Source organism: Python bivittatus, unplaced genomic scaffold (assembly GCF_059951505.1).
Source record: "Python bivittatus isolate LINGU-HERP-01145 unplaced genomic scaffold, Pbiv_v1 ctg000310_np1212, whole genome shotgun sequence".
NCBI lineage: Eukaryota > Metazoa > Chordata > Lepidosauria > Squamata > Pythonidae > Python > Python bivittatus.
The window spans coordinates 12290699-12297002 of record NW_028277054.1 but is presented as its reverse complement, the minus strand read 5'-3'; positions in this window follow the sequence as shown (position 1 = coordinate 12297002).

Below are 6304 nucleotides of genomic sequence, written 5' to 3'. Positions count from 1 at the left end.
CCTGGTCTCCCGGCTTGGTGCTTTAACCACTAGACCAAACTGGCTCTGGCATAGACAGTGATTATGGTTAAATCACCTGAAACTTTCTGAGAGGGAAGGCAGTGCAACAAGAAGCAGGAAGACTAGCTCCTGGGAGTTGGGAGCAGCTGGCAAGTCAGAGCCACAAACAGCCAACTCAACGAATTGAAATTTTCAACCACTTACTAAGACGTTATTCCAAACTATATTTTCCAGTAAGAAACTCAAAACTCCTGTTCTAAGCAATTTCCTTCCCTTCCTAACTTTGAACATCAGGAGGTAGCTGAGACAGGTCTCTTAGGCAACCATCTCCTCTAGCTGAATGATTTAGTTTAATTATTGTCCTGCCCTGTTAATCTCTTGGGCAGCTTGGCATCCTTGGCACCTGAAAAGGGTAACAAATTTCCTGCAATATTGCAGGTCAGGATCGCAGGATAAAATGCAGGATAAAATGCAAAATGTTCCAGGATAAATACTGAAGGCCCCTACTGTCCCTCATTACTTTGTTCACCAGAAATGTTAGAGTTAGCGTGTCTCCAATGTTTGGACCCACAACTAAGCCATACATTGTGGGGAAAGAGTGATTCACCCTTATTTTGATCCTCAGCAATCTTTCAGCTGTTTTTGAAATGTTTGCATTTAGCTAGGGCTGGGGTTCTCAGCCTCAGCAGCTTTAAGAGGTGGGGACTTCAACTCCCAGAATTCCCCAGCCAGCATGCTGGCTGGGGAATTCTGGGAGTTGAAGTCCCCACCTTTTAAATTTGCTGAGGTTGAGAAACACTGAGCTAGGGGCTATTTCACTTGGGGGGGAAGGGTGCCATTTCTCACATTCCCAGAAATGGGAGGATGACTGTAGCTGTGGATTTCCTGCCAACCATGTCTCCCTGATAACTGCAATGCATTTATTCTGCCATCAAGCAGGCTAGGTGGGAGTACATGGATAGAGCTAAAGCCTGCAAAAATCCAGGTGTACCACTAGATACCACTAGATGGCCAAAGATTCCTGTTTTCTATTCCTCTTTGCTGCCCCCTGGTGGTCACTGTGAAATGTACAGCTGAGATCTTTTGGTCCTAAACTACTGGTGGCTTAGCAGGGAACTGATGATGGGAGCTGAAGCTCCGCAGAATCAGAGCCTGAAAAACCTCAGGGCTACAGAGATTTAGCTGCACGTGGGGCAGAGGTTCTCGCAAGCAACCACCCCTTCCAACCATTATTTATGAACTTTGTGTGATATAGTGATATACCAGTGCAGTGTTTCTCAACCTCAGCAGCTTTAAGATGTCTGGACTTCAACTCCCAGAATTCCCCAGCCAGCAAGGCTGGCTGGGGAATTCTGGGAGTTGAAGTCCAGACATCTTAAAGTTGCTGAGGTTGAGAAACACTGCCTTATAGCCTTGAGAAAGCATTTGCAGCTATTGCATGATCAGCTATTGCCTGTTTTTGCACCCTGTGTTCACACCATACCACTCTCTCCAGAGGGTTGTGTTGATTGTGCAAGGCCCTGCAGCACAGACGTCTCCCAAATCGCAGCAGCCTACAGCCGTGCAGGGAGACTTTTCCTACCCCTTGTAATCCTGATCTTGGACTGCTTCCTGAAATCCAGAACGCAGCTTTTGTCTAGCCCTGTTGTAATGTTGATAAAAGACTACGGACTGATTTATGGTTTTATGGCCTAGCTTGAGAACAAGTGAACTGATTTACCACAACTTTCTTTGACTCCCTGCCTGAATCTCATTAGGCTTGGAAAAGGGGTGGAAATGAAAGAGTGAAATCTACCGGCTGCCTTCAGATGCTTCCACTAGACCCATTTGAGGGTTCTCAAAGCTGCATTCTCCCAACTAGCTTGCTTTGTACATTAGCGTAGCATATTGTGCAAATCCAACCTAGGTGGCTCCTTTAGAGTTTAATGTATGGTGTAATCCCAGAAAATGAGTTAATTTTGTAAGCATGTTGTAAAAATGCAGGCCCTAGGAATCAGCTACGCTAATGGGCATGCTCGCAGGAGGAAGAACGCCACAATAGCCTTTCATGCATTGTAGTTAGCTGTTATTGCTGATGATATGCCATGAAGTCTCTTAGCGACCACAGAGATAGATTTTTGTCCATGACAATCTGTCCCTAACCAGGTTCTTCAGGTCTTCCAATGGTGCACCCATCACCTCTGAAACTCAGTCCATCCATCTTGCTGCTGGTCATCCTCTTCCGCTCTTCGCTTCCACTTCTCCTAGGATCACAGCCTTCCCCAGAGAGCTGGGTCTTCACATAATGGGTCCAAAGTAGGATCATTTGAGCTTGATCATTTGAGCTTGATCATTTATGCCTGGATTGAGAACTCTGAGTGGATTTGGATTGATTTCTGAATTAATTTAGCAAAAATGACTTAACAAAACATTGCATCTGATAAGCAATAGCATTAACGATAGCATTTCCATACCTAAGCATAACAACAATGGTAGTTCCTATTGCCCCTCTACAATGTAGGAATTCTCTGGCAATAGGAGAGTTGCAATGTGCAAAGCTAAACAGGGAGCAGGCAAGGGCCAAACAGCTCTTCTGAAGCTCAGCTACGAGAGGAATGGAGAGGTTGCTAATTACTTGGGGGTCGAAGGGTGAGAAACAGATTCCCCCCCCGCCACACCCTTTCCTGACCGGTTGGGCGAAACTGACCGCCGTGCCAATCTGCAGCGGCCCTCTGTCGCTCTCTAGAGGCCGGGGTTGGGGGAGCGCCCTACGGCGGAGGGAATGGCCAAGCGGGGGTCGGAGGTGCGGGGTGTCTGGGTTGGGTGGGCGCAGACAGAGCCAAACTGCTGGTCCGAGGGAGGGATGCGGGACGAAAAAGCAATGCTTCGCGAACCGGCGGGATCGAGGCGTTTCGCGCAGCGCTTGCGGGACGGAGCGGTCATTTGGACTCTTCGCGCCAACGCAGAGCGCTGGTTGCTAACTTTTTCAGAGGATCTGCATGTGCTAAAGGGCAGCGTTAGTACAGTGTGCTCTCCAAAGATCGAACCCTACAATTTAAAATTCATGTGGGGGTAGAGGGTGCCGTAATAGGTCTTTGTTGGTTAATCGGGGCAAGGGTTGGCTTCAGATGAAACTGTTCAGGCCCTCAACCTAACTGCTTTCAGAGCCAAGCAGGCTGCGTCTTTCTCACCTGTAATACAATTAACCGAGTCATTCGGAGGATACACACGTTTTACTGCTACTCAGTCACTACGCTACACTCCTTAAACACCTGGGAATAGAAGAGGAGTTTGCCCTTTCCAGTCTAAATCCCCCCAGCTTTAGGGATCAGACTGTTACATAAAATATGCAGGGATTCTGTGATCTACTGAAATAGGAGAAATTGAGACTTACCAGCTGTCATCAAACTAGGATTCGTAGCAGCCACAGCCAGGTTTTTCCACCACCCCCAGTAGGAATGGAAGTGTCTCGTCTCTAGATTCTACCCCTGATTGCACAACTGGAGAGACCACACTCAGCTAGGTGGACCAAGGTCAGGCTTGGTTTCAAGCACAGATCTTAATAGCATTGGTAAGATACAAGGGTGATTCACCCAACATGCTTAACCCAGCTACTTAATTAATCTGTTTACTGGGTTCTTATAATATGCTGAACTAACTTAACATACAATACCTGGAGTCACTAAAAGGCTATCCCAACATTAATCAAACTCAGCTTGCTCCATGAATGCAGCTGCCAACTTGGGTCTGCTTGTTAACCCATACGGTGAAGACATATCATGGTTTACAAAGCCAATGGGTGAATTTACACAACACACTAAGTCAAATCAATCAAATCTCATGATGGCTCAGTGTGGAGTGTGAGTTCAGGTTCTTTCAAAATCAGCCAATTGTGCCTTCCACCGGAAGGTCCTCCAACCACAAGTCTTACGTTTCAGGGATTTTGCAGAGGAATCCCCCTCTTGGAAATGCTCCTTTGACTGTGTGTTGGCCAGCTCGGGTGGTCTTGCTGGAGTCCTTCCAGGCAGAGCAGCAGTAAAGGTGCTGGGCTAGAAACTGGGAGGCCATGAGTTCTAGGCTTCCCTTGGGCATGAGACACAGCTGGGTGAGTTTGGGCCAGCCCAACCCACCTCACAGAGTTGTGGTTGTGGGGAAAATAAGCGGAAGGAGCATTATGTCTGCTGCTTTCAGTTTTACAAAATAGGCAAGATACGAATCTAATCAACCAGTGAGAACATGACTTTGTAGCTTGCCTGCATAGACCTCAAAAAAGAACAGCGGCAAGAACAGATCTTGGAGAAAACAAAGATTCACCTAGATAGCATCTCTCTTCTGTCCCCAGACAGGTATGCATGAGAATGCCAGGGAACAGAGAGATGGCAGACCGCAAAGCAGCTCTCTAAAGCTGTCCTTTCTGTGACCTTGTTCACACTTTGTGCTAATCCCTGGGCTGCTTAACCAAGCTTAGCTGAATACATCTCAGTTTGCCATGAACCCATATTTATCTATAAATCATGATTTACAACAAGCTGTCTCACAAACAAACCACATTATGGCTAAGCATAATGCATTAACCCAATCTAAAACAGCTTCTCTCTTTTTCTGTTTCACAAGAAACGGGTTGGAAAACTGAATAACATTTCTGGAGCAAAAGCAACAGAGCATGTTATTACTGTAATTACTGGATTGAAACATTGCTTAAAGCTGCAGTGTGATTTGTTAACCCAGTCGCTGTGGTTTGCAAACCAGAGTTTGTAGCTTACGGCTCTGTGCAACACTCAGCTTGTGCAGTTTGTTAAAAAAAAAAAAAGCTAGGGTTAAAACAAACTGATGTGGAACATTATGCAAACCCAATCTCAGAGTTGAGTAGTGTTTTTCAACCTTGGCAAGTTTAAGATGTGTGGACTTCAACTCCCAGAATTCTCCAGTGTGCTCCAGCTGGCTGGAGAATTCTGGGAGTTGAAGTCCACACGTCTTAAACTTGCCAAGGTTGAAAACATTGGAGTGGAGCAACTGAAATGAATGGAATGGGATGACTACAGTCCCATTGATTTCAAGGATCTCTTGTATGGCAGCTGGGAGTTGAAGAGTTGTCAATAATGACAAACATTAAAATTAGGGTAGTTATATCTCCCCTAAGGTGATTAAAGCACCCTGATTAATTAAAGAGCATCAATTAATCAGGCAGTAGATCACTTATAAACTTAAGAGCAATACTAGCTGGTATCAAATATTTTGCACCAGCAAAACCAACCAAAGTTCATTCCCAAGAAGCAAAGAGTGAAACAGGGAAAACTCAAGAGGAGGTACCACTGGTTGCCCAACATTTTCAGAAACAGATTGGGCAAATCTGAGCTGTGACTGCCCCCCAGTGTGCCTCTACCCACAGATCAGCCTTGTTGCTGCAGTGTGTTGGAGCATCAACCGCTTCCTACTGTTACCATCACTCACATCTTTAACAAGGACCAAACGCAGGTTTATGCTCTCAGACACAACACCAACCCCAGATTTATTAACCTGATGATGTGCCATCAAATGGTTGTTGACTCCTAGCAACCACATCGATAGATCTTCTCCATGATGATCTGTCCCTAACCTGCTTTTTCAGGCCTCCCAACCGTGCACCCATCACCACTGTAACTGAGTCCATCCACCTGGCTGCTGGTTGTCCTCTTCTCTTTTCTTCCACCCTTCCCAGCATTAGAGCCTTCTCCAGATTGCTGGGTCTTCGCATAATTGCTGGAGCAGGGACAGATGGTGCTAGGTTATGACACACTGCATCAATGGAGGCGCATTTGACATGCTACTTGGTGACAAGAGGCCTTGCAGAACAGAATAAGCAAGCTGGGAGGAATAAGTTTTATCCTTCATCAATCACATTTGAACAGAGGCCACTAATGGCCCTAGCTTGACTCTTATACACAACAGCACTTAGACCAGACATAATGCTGGGCTGATATTTGCCCAGAGCAATCATGGGAGATGAGGTCAAGCACGCCTGGGAGGCAGCAGAATGGGAAAAGCTGTCCCAAAATACAGTTCTCAAGATTCTAACCAATACAGATCCAGTGTTGGTCCAGGACCCCATGAGATAGGCTGGCTGAAACGTGGTGCCCTTTGAACATCTTCCAGTGGATTGATTAAACCTGGTCACTGAATTGTCAATGAACAACAATGCAAGATTGCTCTGAGGCATTGTGGAGAACAAAAACAGTGCCCCCAAGTGTTGGTGAGGATCTTTGATAAAGGAGGTCTACTAGAAGATATTCTGTCAAGGGACTCTTCCAGTATTGGACTTGATCCTGCCCATCACCCACAGATTTAA